Consider the following 19,267-nt stretch of genomic DNA (forward strand, 5'->3'; position numbering starts at 1 on the left):
TTGTGTTCAGCTGATAATGGAAGAACTTGGAACAGTCCGTCTGGGAACATAGTCATTACGACACTTCTCATACAAGCAAATATAATTTGTGCTTCATAAAAAGAGTGATTTAGAGGTGAACTGTATTATTTGGTTTTCTCACGTGCATATATCTCCCACCTAGAGCTCCAAAATAATTTGGAAAATGAGTTTGTAAATAAAACATTCTGATTTATTTATCCAGCTCCAGTTGTCTTTTTGACATACAAATAGGTTGGAGTCATTTCCACAATTTAATAAATGTATCTCTAACTATTTCTTTAACAGTTGTACTGTCAAGAAAATATTCGGAATCTAGGGACTGGAAGCTGTTCCCTATGAATAAATATCTGTGGACAGTATTATTAATAGTTTACATGTTTTATAAACCCACGTAAAATTGAAAACAGTGCATGTATTTTATTTTTTACAGAAAAAAATAAATTTATTGTCAAAATTTAAGAACTTGTTTTAAAAAGGAGTGTAACACATGGTTTGAAAAGACCGTGCATGCCACAAGGGAGGGAAAAAATACAACAATTTTGATAAGTTGTTTTTTCTGTTACCACCATTAATGGAATGGCAGACCACTTGCAATGTTTTCATACATCACACACAAACTTTGATATCAGTGAGATCATCAGCTGCAGCAGACTGTTTGAGCACAGAAGACCCATCCAGTGCAACAGTATCTTGAAATCCACTGAAGCGCCAAAGAAACTGGTATAGGCATGCGTGTTTAAATACAGAAATATGTAAACAAGCAGAAATCGGCGCTGCGGTCGGCAATGCATATATAAAACGACATGCGTCTGGCACAGTTGATAGATCAGTTACTGCTGTTACAATGGCGGGTTATCAAGATTTAATTGAGTTTGAATGTGATGTCACAGTCGGCGCACGAGCGATGGGACACAGCATCTCCATTGTAGGGATGAAGTAGAGTATGTACGAACATTTCAGGAGCGTACCGTGAACATCAGGAATCGGGTAAAACATCAAATCTCCGACAGCTCTGCAGCCGGGAAAAGATCCTGCAAGAAGGAGACCAACGACGACTGAAGAGAATCGTGCAATCCTCCCGCAAACTGCTGCACATTTCAATGCTGGGCTATCAACAAGTGTCAGTGTGCGAACCATTCAACGAAACATCATCGATATGGGCTTTGGGAAACGAATGCCCACTCGTATATCCTTGATGACTGCGTGACTCAAAACTTTACCCCACCTGGGCCCATTAACACCGAAAATGGACTATTGGCGACTTGAAACATGTTGCGTGGTCAGACGAATCTCGTTTCAAATTGTATCGAGCAGATTGACATGTACAGGTATGGAGACAACTTCATGAATCCAAGGACCTGCATGTCAGCAGGGGACTGTTCAAGCTGGTGGAGGCTCTTTAATGATAGGCGGCCTGTGCAGTTGGAGTGGTACAGGATCCATGATATGTCTAGATACGACTCTGACAGTAGACACATACACAAGCATCCTGTCTGGTCACCTGCAGACCCCACACATCCAGAATTACTACAGAGTGCCTCCAGGAACACTCTTCAGCATGAACATTATTGAGCATATCTGAGATGCCTTGCAGCTTGCTGTTCAGAAGAGATCTCCACTCCCTCATACTCTTACGGATTTATGGACAGGCCTGTAGGATTCATGGCATCAATTCCCTCCAACACTACTTTAGACATTAGTCGAGTCCATGCCACGTCGTGTTGTGGCACTTCTGGGTGCTATCGGGGCCCTACGTGGTATTAGGCATGTGTACCATTTTTTTATTTATTTTTTGCTCTGTAGTGTATAAATACAACATTTTGTAGTATAGGTGTGAGATATCAATCCAACCCACATGAAGTTATACACCTGTTGGTGTCCCGAAAAAGTAAATAGAAATATTGGTGTAATTATAAATAAACAAATACCATCTGTGTCACTTCTTTTATTACTAACTACCAGTTTCAGTCTGCACTGTGGATCATTTTCATGTCTGGCACCTCAAAGTGCAGTCTGCCACTAACATAAAATACTTGTTAGGCAGCAAACTGTCCTTTGCGGTTCCAGATCTGAAGATGAACTGCAGTGCAGATTGAAACACTAGTCTGTTAGAACAGAAGTAGGCCTAAATTTAAATTGCGATTTTCATAAATTTTTGACAACAGTAGGACTATTCTCATTCAGAAACAATCCATCCCTAGTTTCATTATATAATTACGTGAGAAATTGTTTTATTTTTGATAATTTGCAAATTCTTATAGAAAAGTTTTTGAAAATTTTTCTCAGTTACAAGTGTTGCGGATAACTTATTTGGTAGAAAATCAGCGTCTGTGATTTACAGTTACTGTCAAAGAAAACTTACCCTGAATTGCAGGGCATATCAACAGGAATAAAAATACAATTTTGAAAACATTCAGAAGTTACAATCGTCGTGTGCATAAACTACTTCGTAATAAATCAGCGTTTCTGATCTATGAAGTGAGCAAGTGAAGTCTTATCGCCAAAATTGTGATGTGTCACGCTGGGGTGGTGTGTGGGTTTCTGAGACAGAAACCAAAAGCATGGGAGAACAAAATACTGTAGAAATATTGTTATATACTCAACTTGGTGTAATGAATCCTCGTTAAAATGCAATTACAAGTCCTTTGGCATCGATAGAGCAAGTTAAAACCCTTAATCGTTCACACCTCATGTCCAGCTTGCAAATCCACAGAAATAAACATACGTCTTGAGGCTTAGTTGCTCCACTACACCCATAGAGAATGTTGCGACTGCCGCTCGACGATACTCGACTTCTGCTAGACTGGAACTACTCAACTCTGGAGAGATGTAGTTGAGTGGCCCCTTCTAGATGTGATCCATAGCGCTGGTGGCGCTTCAGCTCATGGGGAGGGGGGAGGGAGTGGCACTCATGCAACTCTGGGTTGTTGGGTAGCATTGCTCTCGTCGCTGCTGCTGTCTGTACCTGAAAATATTCCCCCTGTGTGATATCGAGAGGCTATGATACCATATTCCTGCCCCCAGACTTCCTCACCATCGCCTTGTAATGAGCAAAACAACAGTGGGTGGGGGGGGGGGGGGGGGGAGGCTTGCCCACATGTGTCACTGAGGAAGCAGGAGCTAGGGCAACAGCCAATGCAGGGTCCCTGTACACACCCCAGCATTTGCCTTGTGGATGCCCACTAACATCGGTCGAAAAGCCAGGCGTATGGTGCAAACCTGTGACTGACCTGAACCTGGTATCAGAAGCAGCGGGCGCTGAGATGCAATCAGCGCCACTGCATCAATCTCCATAATCTCCATGTCAGGCACTAGTAGCGTCGAAACCAAGGGACACGTGGACAGCATTGGCAACAAGACCAGTGTGGCACAGAATCTGAAACTGAGAGATCTGAGGCAGGATCACACAGCCAACACGCACAAATTTTGTTGTAGTGCCTTCTGTGAACACTGTAAGGACCTTGAATGATGAAAAGAGAACGACCCAAAATTTTAAAAATGGGTCCACATTCCCATCTTCTGCAGGTTCTGAACAGTTTGGTAAAGACAACACTGTTAATTTTGAACTGAGTATTTTAAGAGTACTTAGCTAACTGTTGAAATTGCTGCAGTAGGCGAAGCAGAGTTCTATGGTAGTGGTCATGAATCAATTCCACATGTGATTTGCCGTCTCTCGGCTGGGACTGGTAGGCTGCCAGATATGTTAGTAGGGCCTGTTTCCGTCTGTTGAATGCAGCTGGCAGTCAACTTTTCGATCTGGGAGTGCACCCCGATCCAAGTCCAATGTAGTCAGGCAAGTTGTTTTCTTCTGACCATGCTCCAGTAACCTCTGTGCAATAAATGAGGTATGTCTTGTTGTAAAAACCATAGTACAAGCATTTTTGAATGATTTGATTCCATATGGAGGAGAAACACACCTTGCTGAATTGGTAGATCAAGTCGTTCTGGAAAATATGAGTTCTGAATCGCTTTGGCTGTACACAGCGAACTGGTGCAGAGGTGCTGAACCTACACTTGTAAATAAGGATCCACCACCATTTCCTGAGTAGCCATCATATGCGCGATTGGGAAATCTTGGCGCACTGCCACATCCAGCGCACTCAAGTAAAAGCATGAGTCCTCTGAATGCTCAAAAACTTAGTCACTTTCAACAGATAATTGCGAAAGGGTACCAACATTGGAGTCCTTAGTCATACAACAGCAGACAACCTCACACTGATAATTAGACAGAATGAGAGACCAGCGCTGCAGTTTCTGAGATATGTATGGCAGGATGAACAGTGACGCCAATGGTTTGTGGTCTGTGATAAGATAGAATTTACGCCTGCACAGGTACTGATGAAACTTAGTGATATCATAAATCATTGCAGAGCTTCTATCGCTGATTGGAAGTAATTACATTGCTTTTTCTGCAACTCTGATGCAAATGCAATTGCTCTGTCTGCTCCCTTGATTCTGTAAGACAGAACTGCCCCAATTCCATACAAAGAAGTGTCAACTGCCAAAATTACTGGTTTGGCTGGATCCAAATGCGTCGGCAACTGTTACTCAACAAATTGTATTTTAAATTCCTGAAATTTGAAGCACAGTCATGGGACCACACTAACTGGACGTTCTTCGTATGAAGTTGATGTAACAGAACTGCGTTTCGAACAGCATTCAGGATAAGTCGAATATAATACGTAAGTTTACAGAACACTGCTTGTAATTCACTGACATTGCAGGGCTCTGGTAAGTCGCGAATGCCTGAGAGATGCGCCTATTATGTATGAATGCCTTGTGCATTAAAACAAGTCGAAGATGGGCGAACTCTGTCTGAAAAAATGAACATTTGTCCTTGTTGCATAAGAGACCCACAGAAGGAAAGCATGCCCAAAAGACTTCACTGATTTGACAAATGTTCTTCTGACATGTGACAAGAAACCACAAAATCGTCCAAATAATTGGAGCAATTACTGTCAGCTGTTCAAAGTATCACTGGAACATGGCAGACACTGACACTCTCCCAAAAGATAACTGTAGAAACTCCAACAAGTCCATGTGCGTGTTGATCACAAAAAACTGCTGTTATTGTTCATCCAAGGATATCTGAAAATATGCATCTTGCAAGTCAATTTTGGAAAAGTATTGCCCAACACCTAATCTGGTAATTAGTTCTTCTGACTGTGGCAAAGGATATGAATCTACAACTGTCTGAGGTTTACAGTGGACTTGGAGTCAACACACAAGCGTAACTTGTTGTTCAGTTTGACGAGGATTACAAGAGGAGAAAAACCATGGGCTTGCAATAACTGTCCAAAACAGCTTGCAGGACCGGCTGTGCCCGGAAGAATTTCGATTGTGCATTACCTTTTAATGTTATGTGCACCTCAAAATTATTAGCTTAGCCTAACATGGCCTGAAAGCGTTCGTGAAACACACTACATAACCTCGAGACACTGTCTTTAGGCACAAAAGTATTCACTGAGAACATATTGTCTTTTATCTGTGTCTCAAAAAGGCTGAAGGTGTTCAGAATGGTTCAAATGGCTCTAAGTACATCTGAGGTCATCAGTCCCCTTAGAACTACTTAAACCTAACTAACCTAAGGACATCACACACATCCACGCCTGAGGCAGGATTCGAACCTGCGACCGTAACAGCAGCGTGGTTCTGGACTGAAGCGCCTTGATCCGCTCGGCCACAGCGGACGGCGCTGAAGGTGTCTCTACCTAAAATGTTTGGACTGTCCTTTGCACAGAGAACCACCAATGAAACTGTTTTTGAAACTTTCTTGAATGTGACAGGGAAGTACAAACACCTAAGATAAGGATATCATCACCACTAAATGTAGACAACATTGTGCCTGACAAAATTGAGGCTGACCTAGCTGTTCAGAGGTATGGCTATTCAAAAGTATAATAGATACTCCAGTATCAAGATGCATGAAAACGTCCTACTTGTAATTGACCAACGACACAAACAACTTGTTCACATGAAACTTCCTGGCAGATTAAAACTGTGTGCCCGACCGAGACTCGAACTGGGGACCTTTGCCTTTCGCGGGCAAGTGCTCTACCAGCTGAGCTACCGAAGCACGACTCACGCCCGGTACTCACAGCTTTACTTCTGCCAGTACCTCGTCTCCTACCTTCCAAACTTTACAGAAGCTCTCCTGCGAAACTTGCAGAACTAGCACTCCTGAAAGAAAGGATATTGCGGAGACATGGCTTAGCCACAGCCTGGGGGATGTTTCCAGAATGAGATTTTCACTCTGCAGCACAGTGTGCGCTGATATGAAACTTCCTGGCAGATTAATCTGCCAGGAAGTTTCATATCAGCGCACACTCCGCTGCAGAGTGAAAATCTCATTCTGGAAACTTGTTCACATGTCTTTGAATAGAACACAAGTTCTGAAAACCAGACACTGACTTTGATTTTGATGTAACACTCTTCTTCCTGATTAGCCAATTTGAACCTGATTACATTAACATATACAGCTTGATGTTTAGAGAAATTAACTCCTCACTTTGTCTGAATGATCTTTTTTATACAAATTGTATGAATGACCATACTTGCCAGAACTGTAACATTGTGAATTTCGGCAAGTATATGCCTGCTGCTTGTGAGACTTAAAACACTGTGGACAGGATTTTAGACCTCGCACAGGATTACTTGGTCAGTGTGCAGAAACGCATTTTCATTCTCAATGCTGGGCGAGTCCTTCCCTTTATTCCAAAGGGGCGGGTGTCCCAGTTGCCTGTCCCCTGCACAGCTGTGGGCTCCATCCGTTAAAATGAAACATTCTCTTTCTGCCTCAGGTGTACTGTGAGAACAGAGGTGTGAGCATGCCAATTGGACTGCATTCTTTCTCAGACTATTTTAAAGAAACTATTTGGCAAAAACGTTATTCTTATACATCTCATAGCCTCATTATCATCTTCATGATGAACTTCCTGTCATTTTGTTATCCGCCGTAGTTATTGTAATGTTTGTGTTTTCAGTAAAGTACTGTGCTAAATTCGAATACCTTGAAATGAAAAACTGGGGTCGCTCTGAGTTTGTCTTTGGTCCATGTTAGCCCGCATGTTGCTGTGTATGAAATGGAGCTAACATACTGAATTTTTCTTTAAACTCGAGACGAGCTCTGTACCTATCGACATTCTTGAGAAATTGGATTGTATGTAGCGTACTCACTTCCAGTTGTCTGCGAAAACGAGAGTGGATGTCCGTCTTGCAATACACAGAATTAAACATAAGTCAAGTCTTGAGACAGTTCTGTTGCACTACATTTGTAGGGAAAGATGCGACTGCAGCTACAACGATATTCGAGTGCTGCTAGACTGGAACTACTCAAATGAGGAGAGCTACAGTCAGACATCCTCTTAAGCACATTATCCATGGTGCTAGTGGCGCCTCAGCTCTAGACACAAGGCACTCACACAGCCAACATTTGGACGGCACCGGTCGCTGTTGCTGCCACTGTTGGACAACAGCTGGACCTCATAGTGCCAACCTCTGTACCTGTAACAGTTGCCCTCTGTGTGATATTGACAGGCTACAATATAACAATCTAGTTACTGTAGCACATATTGTAAAATAATGTGGTTTGTGTAGTTTTTCCTTTCCAGACAAGTATATATCATCTATGCTTATCATAAATTAACGCTTTTTTCGAGTTTATTAGCTAATTAAACCTCAAAAGTTTTTAGGAAACTAGTAATTTTTAACAGAGTTTTTCTGTTACTTTAACGGAAAGCTCGTTTTTTGTACTAACTGCTTTAGTTCTTAAAGGGAATTAGTAATACATTTAGCTCAACAGATAAATAGAAAATCAGCACACTTGCTTTAAAGTTTTTTGCTTACAGTCCTGTAAAACATTGCAGCAGCTATACAACAGCCCCATCGTGAATGCTGTTCTCTCACACAGGATAAGTTGGTTGACGTTTCTTAAGTAGCTGGAAATCACCCTGACTACTGTCAAATGGCTAGCATCAGCTGTCAATCTGTGCATTGAGAAAACTCTCCAGAGTTTTATATCAGAGATATCAATGGTACCTCTTATATATGTTCTCCTGTGGATCCTGTCTCCTCTGCAGGAAGTATGGAATCTATCATTAGTCGTCCACTTGATTGTGAGCAGTGTGTCACTGATAGTGCTGGGCGCCCTGCAAGGAACGGAGGGGCAGGGAGAGCTCATGGTGTTATACTGGTACCCTTAACCAACAAGTCTGGGGTGCTTCCTTTCACTGAAAATGCAACTGAGCCAGTGAGAGTCACTTCATTTGATGGGAAACCTGTTGTGTCCTGTGTCAAGTGCAGGCAAACAAAATGGGTCTATTAATTTTCGGCAGTCCAAACATACAGCGTATAATAGTACCCCTTAGGAGAATGGCAGTAAGGGAGAGGAAAGAACACAAAATACATTGACGTATTTCACATTGTCTATATCCCTAGACAATAGTCTCATATTTTCAGCACTGAATGCTTGCAGCTTAATTCTGTATTTCTGCATTAGTAAGAATAAGACTATGGTGAATCAAGACCTATGAATAATCATCTAGTTCCCACCTTAGCATGTAATATTTACATTGGTGGCGACTGACAGTTGTTTGAAATTAGATCGAAATAACTCAGTTGTATAGGGATATAGACAGTGCGACATATGGAAGTTTTGGGTCAGTCTGAGAGGTGTGCACAGATAGCCTAATGCTAAGGTGACTTCTCGCAATAAGAAGGAAATCTGGGTTCCAGTCCCAGTCTGGCATATATTGTCAATTGCACATAACACAGGTGACACAAGCTATTCGCACTCAGCCAATTTATTTTGATCTAATTTTGAGCTGCTGTCAATCATCATTAATGTAAATATTACGTGCTGAGTTGGGCATTAGATAACAATTCATAGATATTGATTCCCCAAAGTCTTATTCTCACTAATGTGGGAATACAGAATTAAGCTGTGAGCATTCAGAGATGAAAGTTCGAGGTTATTATAAAGGGAAGTAGACAGTGTGACATATATAAGCATTGGTTGGTCCAGGTCACGTGCACAGATAAGCTAAAGGTAAGGCGACCACTCACGATAAGTGGGAAATCCGGCTTCGAATCCCAGTCCAGTAAAAATTTTCATGTCACCAACAGGTAGAGCAACTGCACCTAATACAACTGACGCCAACTTATTCTCTTTCAGCAAATTTATTTCGATTTAAAAGAACAGATGACTGTGCACTGGATAAATATACACCCAGTTGAATGGTTCATAATGGCAGGGACCCTCCATGGCATACAGTCCCTGTAGAGAAGCTTCTAAGGAAACAGAGACTGCTGCATAATAGGTGTAAAACAAAGCACAGGGCTATAGATGGAGAGATGCTGAATGAAATGCTTTTAGCTGTGAAGAGAGCAATGTGCAAAGCCTTCGTTGACAACTTTAGTAGAATACTGCCAAAAGATCTTTCACAAGACCCAAAGAAATTCTGGTCATATGTAAAGGCTGTCTCGGTGACACTAAATTAAGCATACCAAGACAGGAACTGAAATTGACATTGACAAAGCAAAAGCAGACATTCTTATCTCTGTTTTCAAATGGTTCTTTACAAAGGAAAAGTCAGGAGTAGTGACCCAATTTAAATTTCGTAGCACAGAAAAGATTAGTGAAACAGACATCAGTGTTAGTGGCATTGAGAAATACCTGAAAGCGTTAAAATTGTAAAAAAGTTCCTGGGCCAGCTCGAATCCTGTAAAAAAATAAATTGTCCTTTCGCACTGATGGCATCCAGATAAATTAAACACAATAAATGTATTGTTTCTGTACTTGTAGATATAATTAACGGTTCTTTCAGCACTGGTACTTACCCTGAAGAACATAAACTATCAATTACAGAACCATTACATGAAGACAGTGATACTTACGATGTACAAAATTACAAACCTCTACAAGAGTCTTGTTTCTCAAAAATTATAGAATGAATAATATGTGAAAGACTCTTTGCTTTCCTGACCAAAAGTCGAATATTTGTCAGTGAATGAAATGGTATTAGAAAATAATAAATCAACTGAAACTGCTATATATAATTTCCTAAAACTTGTTTTAAACTCCATTGATCATAATGAAGCAAACTGTGGGGTGTATATAGATTTATCCAAGGCATTTGATATTAATGATCATAATCTCTTGCTCAAAAACCTATACCACTGCAAAGTCCACAGTATTGCTCACACAGGGCATAAATCATACTTATCTAATGGATACCAGAAAATAGGAATAGCTCATGAAGGGAACTCACAATTTTCTGGATATAAAGAAGTTAGTTGTGGAGTGACCCAAGGTTAAATGCCAGGAAGCATGTTGTATTTGATATTCATAAATGATTTATCAAGCTATTTATCACAAGCTGATGCTGTACTTTTTACTGATGATGCAAGTCCCATTATTAAATCTCAGAATGAGATCTGAGTTTCACAAAAAAATAGAAAGAAGAAGAAGCAGGTAATTGTTTATTTGCAATTGAGGAAAAAATTATGGATGAATAATATGAAGCCCAAAATAATTGTGAAGTTTGGCTAACCAGAGATACAAAAAACTCCAAATAAAAACTTTTAGAAATTTTGTTAGATGAGCTTCTAAAGAGGGGTAAACATTCAGAAATAAATATAAATAGAAAAAACATTCAGAAATAAAAAGTCTCACCCTCAGTTTCCTTCTTCAACAGTGGAATCCATAAATATCCAATAAGACACAGTAATGCTTTTCGTAGAGAAACACATAAGTAAGCCCAGTATCACAAAATCACAATATATCATCTCAAAATTCTTCTTAGTGCTCTAGTCTTCAGAACTAAAAGGATAGCGAAGTTGTGAAGTTTTAAAAATGAGCTTAAAAATGGTAATAAGTGAAAAATTTTATAGTGTTAGAGAATACTTTAATTTTCAGAATTTCAGTATGCCTACTGCATAATTGAAGTTACATGCAGCCATGTGGCCCTGGATATATGGACTGACTGATGCACTGAGACATACAGAAATTCGTTGTTCATAATTAGCAGTGCTATTATCAAGAGCTGCTTAAGGTAGCGTCAACCACATGGTACAGTGGTCAGTATAATTTACTCATTTTTATGTACACATAGAAAGTAATTAAAATGTAATTAATCTGCCAATAAAGCGTATTAAATAACTAGTTGTTTCTATCAATCATATATATATATATATATATATATATATATATATATATATATATATATGATTATAAGTTGTGTGTATGTGTGTGTGTGTGTGTGTGTGAGTGTGTGTGTGTGTGTGTGTGTGTGTGTGTGTGTGTGTGTGTGTGTGTGTGTGTGTGATTTACTACTAATTTTAATTGGTTTACTGTGTTTACTGCGCTGCTGTAAGTTTATGTCATGAAAATTTAATTTATTTGGTTTATGTATCTGTTTTTCAGATTTGTTCACAGACACTATTACATAAGATGCTTTTATTAATTTTTTTCTGTATCAGCACATGACAAAGTCCATATCATTGCACATCATAAAATGGACAGTCAATAAATAATAATAATAATAATAATGTCTATAAGATTCCACACTGGATTTGTAGCTGACTTAGCCCCTTTAGTAATTATAATCTAATGTAGGTTCTGCAAACAAAAGAACACGCTCAGAAGCTGGAAGAAAGCTCGGGTCACACTCATCTGCAAGAAGGGTAACAGATGCAAGCCACAAAACTACCACATCTTTGACAACAATTTGTTTTGAATCTTAGAACATATTATTAGCTCAAACATAATGCCAACAGAATTACCTCCTCCATGGGAAAGAGCATGTGAAACCCACCTTGCACTTTTCTCACATGACATACTGAAAGCCTTGGGTCAAGGCAGTCAGGTAGTGCAGTATTTCTCGATTTCCGAAAACCATTTGATTCAGTACTGCATCTCTGCTTATTATCAAAAGTATGATCATTTGGAATATCAAGATAAGTTTCTGAGTGGACTGAAGATATTTTGGTAGAGAGGATGCAGCGAGTTACGCTGGATGGATGATCATCAACAGATGTATAAGTAACTTGAAAAAGACATAGTATCCTAGTACTACAGCACCAGTGAGGCACACTTGGAATCGACCAATTCATGCAAATATCTGAGTTGAACACTTCACACTTCGTAGGGATGTAAAATGGAATGATCACATTCGGTTCAGTCATGTGTAAAGCAGGTGGTATATTTCAAGTTACTGGTACTGTATGCACTCAGTCTACAAAGGAGAGTGCTTAGATATCATTTCAGTGACCCATCCTAGAATATCTCTGATGTGTGTTGAACCTGTACCAAATTGGACTAAGGTCATTAGCTTCAGTCCATAGTTCCGTGGAACTGCATTTTGTTGAAACAATGGAAAATAGCAGTGACAATGTGTGTTACAGAACGACTTTAGCAACATATCTAACAAATTTGAAATAAAATCTCACTTTTCAAAATGGGAATTGTTGTTTTGGTGTGTTTTCTTAACTTAGGGTAGCTAAAAGCCTTTCTGTGCTTGAAATACTATCTCAAAGAACATTTTGGTATGTAATATGAGAGGAAATAATAGGAAGTAACATATCAAAGTGGTTGCGCAACATTCTGTTGGAGTCCCAACATTTTGAAAGGTTAATGTCAATTCTTCATATGAAATATTAAATTCATGAAACTTCCTGGAAGATTAAAACCGTGTGACAGGACGAGACTCGACCTCGGGACCTTTGTCTTTCACAGGCAATTGCTTTACTATCTCAGCTACCCAAACATGACTCACACCTGTTCTTCACAGCTTTATATCAGCCAGTACCTTGTCTCCTACCTTCCAAGCTTCACAGAAGATCTCCTGCGAAATTTCATTATTTTCATCTTTCACTTGACTTGCATTTAATACTGAGTGCACCTAACATTTTTACCACTGTTTCTTCTGTCATTATGTTAAATGTAGGGTTTAAACACTTGTCACTATTTCCAGATTCCTATCTGTGTAAGATGTATGAGACAGGCGAAATACCCTCAGACTTCAAGAAGTATACAATAATTCCAATCCCAAAGAAAGCAGGTGTTGACAGATGTGAAAATTACCGAACTATCAGTTTAATAAGTCACGGCTGCAAAATACTAACACGAAATCTTTACAGACGAATGGAAAAACTAGTAGAAGCCGACCTCGGGGAAGATCAGTTTGGATTCCGTAAAAATATCGGAACACGTGAGGCAATACTGACCCTACGACTTTTCTTGGAAGCTAGATTAAGGAAAGGCAAACCTACTTCTCTAGCATTTGTAGACTTAGAAAAAGCTTTTGACAATGTTGACTGGAATACTCTCTTTCAAATTCTAAAGGTGACAGGGGTAAAATACGGGAGCGAAAGGCTATTTACAATTTGTACAGAAACCAGATGGCAGTTATAAGAGTCGAGGGACATGAAAGGGAAGCAGTGGTTGGGAAGGGAGTGAGACAGTGTTGTGGCCTCTCCTCGATGTTATTCAATCTGTACATTGAGCAAGCAGTAAAGGAAACAAAAGAAAAATTCGGAGTAGGTATTAAAATCCACGGAGAAGAAATAAAAACTTTGAGGTTCGCCGATGACAATGTAATTCTGTCACAGACAGCAAAGACCTAGTAAGAGCAGTTGAATGGAATGGACGGTGTCTTGAAAGGAGGGTATGAGATGAACATCAACAAAAGCAAAACAAGGATAATGGAATGTAGTCGAATTAAGTCGGGTGATGCTGAGGGAATTAGATTAGGAAATGAGACACTTAAAGTAGTAAAGGAGTTTTGCTATTTGGGGAGCAAAATAACTGATGATGGTCGAAGTAGAAAGGATATAAAATGTAGACTGGCAATGGCAAGGAAAGTATTTCTGAAGAAGAGAAATTTGTTAACATCGAGTATAGGTTTAAGTGTCAGGAATTCGTTTCTGAAAGTATTTGTATGGAGTGTAGCCATGTATGGAAGTGAAACATGGACGATAAATAGTTTGGACAAGAAGAGAATAGACGCTTTGGAAATATGGTGCTACAGAAGAATGTTGAAGATTAGATGGGTAGATCACATAACTAATGAGGAGATATTGAATAGAATTGGGGAGAAGAGGAGTTTGTGGAACAACTTGACCAGAAGAAGGGAACGGTTGGTAGGCATCAAGGGATCACCAGTTTAGTATTGGAGGGCAGCGTGGAGGGTAAAAATCGTGGAGGGAGACCATGAGATGAATATACTAAGCAGATTCAGAAGGATGTAGGTTGCAGTAGGTACTGGGAGATGAAGAAGCTTGCACAGGATAGAGTAGTGTGGAGAGCTGCATCAAACCAGTCTCAGGACTGAAGACCACAAAAACAACAACATCTGTGTAAATTGTCAATAAGTGATAAAATGTTAATGCATGAGCTGGCCACGGTGGTCTCGCGTTTCTAGGCCCGCAGTCCAGAACCGTGCGACTGCTACGGTCGCAGGTTCGAATCCTGCCTCGGGCATGGATGTGTGTGATGTCCTTAGGTTAGTTAGGTTTAAGTAGTTCTAAGTTCTAGGGGACTGATGACCACAGCAGTTGAGTCCCATAGTGCTCAGAGCCATTTTGTTAATGCATGTGAACTACCAACACCCAGTTTACAAAATGTCACTGCACACTGATTGGCTAAATGATAGTCAAATGACACAAGAATCGATCGTGCACACCTAGCCTTAGATGCACACAAGAGAAATTTTTTGGCGTCGGCATACATTTCCCCCAAAATCGAGTCTATGTTATAGTGTAAAGTTTTCCTGCAAGTGCCCTGCAGATTTGAATATCATTGCTTTGGCAGTACAGAAAAATCTTGTTCTAAAGTATTGTGGAAAATGTACACTTGATCCATAGGCACCTTAACAATTTGTAATCGATTTTTGGAATATATTTAGTTTAAAACTGTGAAGAGGTAAATGCAAGGGCATTTTGATTCTTTATGATAAATGTCACAGTTTAGCTGTTGATATGGTTTTGTTGTAGGAAAGAAGACATAAGCACTGCTATTGTTTAGGCTTTTCCCTGCAGTTGATCGTACTTGCAAGTTTCTGTTTTAGTATATTATCCTGCAGTGGCATTGAGAAATGGCTTTGTAGAACGTCAAAGTGAAAAATCTCCAGAAAAACGTCGCGGTGCAGCTATGACATGCGGCTAGTGAACGATTTATCATAGGCTTGAAGTTTTTGAGGGACCAAGTTCTTCCGTTTTTTCTCTGTGTGGTCTTTTTATTCTAGTTTCAAACAACATAAACAATGTTTTGTGAATGTCTGCAGCTGTGTGAATAATTATTTTAAAAATAAAGTGAAACACTAAGAAAATTGCCATAAAACGATTGAAAACATTGGCACATAACACATCAAGAAATATTTAAATACCCCTTCACAGAGCCTTTTACCTTATCCACTATGTTTATTTTCTTTTTAAGAACAAAATAACATAAGAACCGCTGTCTTTCTCCTTCAGTACAGCTGACAGTAAGGGGACAAGGCTGTTTGTGGTGCTTTTTATTAGTGCGGGTTGCCTACATCAGGGGCAGGTATTCACTCAGGTATTCAAACCTATTGTTCTGTAATTGCTTTTCCATGTCAACCTATTATTCTCCTGTGATTGACAGGTACTTAACCTATTGTTCTGCTAAGTGCTTTCCCATGTCGCTGCACTTAACCTATTGTCCCCCAGCACCTCCCACTTCCCTTCCCCTTAGGAAAAGGATGCTGACACATTTTGTTAGTGTGGGTTGCCTATATCAGGGGCAGGTATGCACTCAGAGGCAATCCTGTTGTTCTCCTTTGATTGACAGGCACTTAACATAATGTCCTACCACCCCTCCCCCACCCCCAACCCCCTCCCCCCTCACTGCTACAGGTACACTTTCAGGTCTCAGTTCACCTATTGTTCTGTTAAGTGCTTTTCCATGTCATCCCAATTTTCTTTTGATTGACAGGCACGTAACCTAATATACCCTCTCCGCCTCCCCCTCCCCCAACCCCCTCCCCCTTGCTGCTACAGGTACACTTCCAGCTCTGAGTTATTAGAATAGGCCCCCCCTCTCACTCTTACTTAATTAAATTGGTCAATTGATAAACCTCTCTCATGGGAAGTTCAAATTCCATCAGGACAATGGAACCTCTACTAATCTAATAAAATGGCAGGAAGATAGGTCACATTGATACTTAATTAAATAAATCAATTAATTAACCTCTCTGGTGGAAAAGTGCTACACCCCCCTGCCACACCCCCTCCCAGGCGGAAAATTCTAATTTTGTCAGATTTTTGCGAGGTCCATGCCCACCTGGACTTGGAATGAAATAGTTAGTCTCCACCACGATCCTCAACCGACCGCCATGTCCCCTTACCAACCCATGTTAGCAGGCTAATGTGCACTAACAAGTACTAAAGTGCACTAACGTGCACAAGGCACAGCCTCATCCAAGATGGCGGCCATGACGTCACTTGATGATGCAAGTGCCACACCCCCCTGGCTGCAAGTTTGAATTTTGGCAGGTAAAAAGGGCAGTTTGGCTACCTCCACTAACCTAAGTCATCTGACCGCCACCTCTATCTAGGAATTGGCGGGAAAAAGACTCAGTTGATCGATCATTTGTAGGGAATTCGATTGCACTGTGTGGGATATTGTTTAAACAATTTAGACAATGTGTCGAATATGGAGATGGTATATTGTTTATTTATAAAAAAATCACTTTGTGGAGGTTGGATTTCTCTTGCTCATAATTCTCGACAGTTTGGAAGCAAGTAGGTCTTGCAAGAACTAATTACATGGGGGAAACATGTTGCATAACCTAATGTTAGGCACTGTACTGTGGGTGTCTTAACCTAATGTTTTGGCCTTTGTCGGCACTTAACCTATTGTTCTGTTAAGTGGATTTTTGTGTCACCGTACTTAAACTATTGTACCGTCTTTGATATCAAATTAAGTAATCAGTTATGTCCTCCCGCCATTTTCCAGAACACTTTTCGAATTTCATATGCTTTTCAGTGCTATTTCTGGCGCATTCTTCTTTGTCACACACCCCTTTAAACTATTGTACTGCGTTTTACATAAAAATTATGCAACTTAATGTAGTGTTCTGCACATAACCTATTCTTCAGCTCCAAGTCACCCACTCATGCACTCCCTCCCATTAACTACTGTACCGCTAACACCACATTGATATAAAAAATATTACGTAAATCAATTAAATCGGTATTCTTCACATGTATGGAGTAGTTTTGTTCATTCGCAACATCCTATTGGTCGGTGAAATAGATGGAATATAGTTTAAACAAAAGATTGCTAATAAAAAACACATCTCGCCACTCGACGCCCGACGTCGCCGCCGCCGCCGCCGCCCCGGCCCCCGCTGCAGCCGCAGCCGCCGCCGCGAGCCACCGCCAGTCACAAGCCAGTGCGCGCCATCGCTCTCACACAGCTGCAGGTGAAAGTTGGGCATATTTTCTTGTATACAGTCAGAATTCTTCGAGTGTTATACTGTCACAGAACTCCAAGGCGCGCTCACGCAGCTCTCATATGCGAGAGACCTCTCGGCAGCACTTGTCTTTACCATTGATGACAGAGTAGCACAGGGCGCATTGTTCCTATCGCGACATTGGAGACGTCTCTATCCGTGCTTAACTGCCCAGCGTGACTAACGTAACACCGCGAAATGCGCACGCGTAGCTACAAACCCTTGCAAGCGCATCTAACAATATTCTCAATCTTATACTGATGCACATGACTATGTAAAAAATAAGAGCCAAGTCGACCTCGCTGAAATTGCATAGTGATCCAGAAATAGTTAACGCCCGCTTTCTTGATGTCTCAGCTTGCAAGCACGGAAATTCTTGCCGTAACAGAACTTGTTTACGAAAATAGCGTGGAATTAAGCCGGATTTAGTCTTCCTCGCGGACCTAATGTGGTACCCAGTCCATCATGTGTTACCCTTCGTACTTTCAACACACACAAACGTTCCCTCCGCTATGTAGAGGCTCCTATATCCCAGCACAAAGGATGTGAATTAATCGAGCATTATGATTGGATCGGATCGAATTTACCCACCGAATACAGAAAACAGAGCAAACGCTCTCCGAATGTAGAGGTGACTGGATACAGTCGAGTACAATGCTATATTACACCTCCAATCAGTGCATTTAGGCTAGATGTTGGTAGCTGTGCTAGATTTACAGGCAATTTTAGAACACAGAACGAGAGGTTATGTCATGATCTCATGGATAGATCTGACATCGATAGAATTGCGAAAAATGATGAGCGAATAGGTATAAATTGACCGAATATACACTGAAATGCGGAGAAATTGAGGAAGTACTTCTGGTTCGCGCCAAACAATTTGTACGTGGGAACAAGTATGTGGCAACAAGAGGAATCCGTGAATATGTCGACATCGAAACGAAGGGAATCAGGGAGGCAGTCAACTTTTTTCCGTCGACGCAGTATTATAACGTATGTCTAATGAGGTACCGGTGATATACGTGAGTTGACTACTGATTTGATGCTTTTCAGGAGGACAGAGAAGCATTCACCTCTAAACTTACTTGCATCTGCATTAAAGGATAACAGAGAGTGGACAGGGTGATCTATTGAGCTGGAGCTGTAACAGGTACGATTTAATAGTTGACTGATGCATTCTCGAGAAGAAGTTGCTGCAGGTCAGTTTTTCCAGTGTTCTGTCCAGATGCATCAGTCACGTGACTCGTATACAGCTATGTGTTTTGTATGTGGTTTAAAGCACTGTCTACTTGCGATCGTTAATGGTAAACCAGTCGGTCAGCAGAGGACTTCCATCTCATGTGTGATGAAACTTGACACATTCATCTAAACGAACGTTGATTTACGCGATGTACTCCATCACCCTTGTCGCATCTTGGGTGTAAAATCGAGACTTCAGCATCGTAACTTAAATTAGCGATGGGAGCTTGTGAGGTGCTGCAATCCCCGTGTACACATTTGCCTGACAGACGTGCTGTTTACAGAGTTTGTGACGGAATGACTTGTAATTTTCACATGTCAGATGCTCTGCTATGCGTTTATCTGTTTCTTTGTAGGAGGTATCCCCTGCTACTAACGATCATTTTATATAGGTCTGATGTAGGCATCGTTTAATTTCTGAACCGTGGTCAGATGTGAACATTGGACACTATATGTCTCCGGAAAGCTATATTGTGCTCGTATCATGTAGAGCAAATGTTTTACGGAAGTAGTTTTTTCGTTTTACTGTCCGA

This window comes from Schistocerca nitens, chromosome 5, assembly GCF_023898315.1.
Source record: "Schistocerca nitens isolate TAMUIC-IGC-003100 chromosome 5, iqSchNite1.1, whole genome shotgun sequence".
NCBI classification, from domain to species: Eukaryota; Metazoa; Arthropoda; class Insecta; order Orthoptera; family Acrididae; genus Schistocerca; species Schistocerca nitens.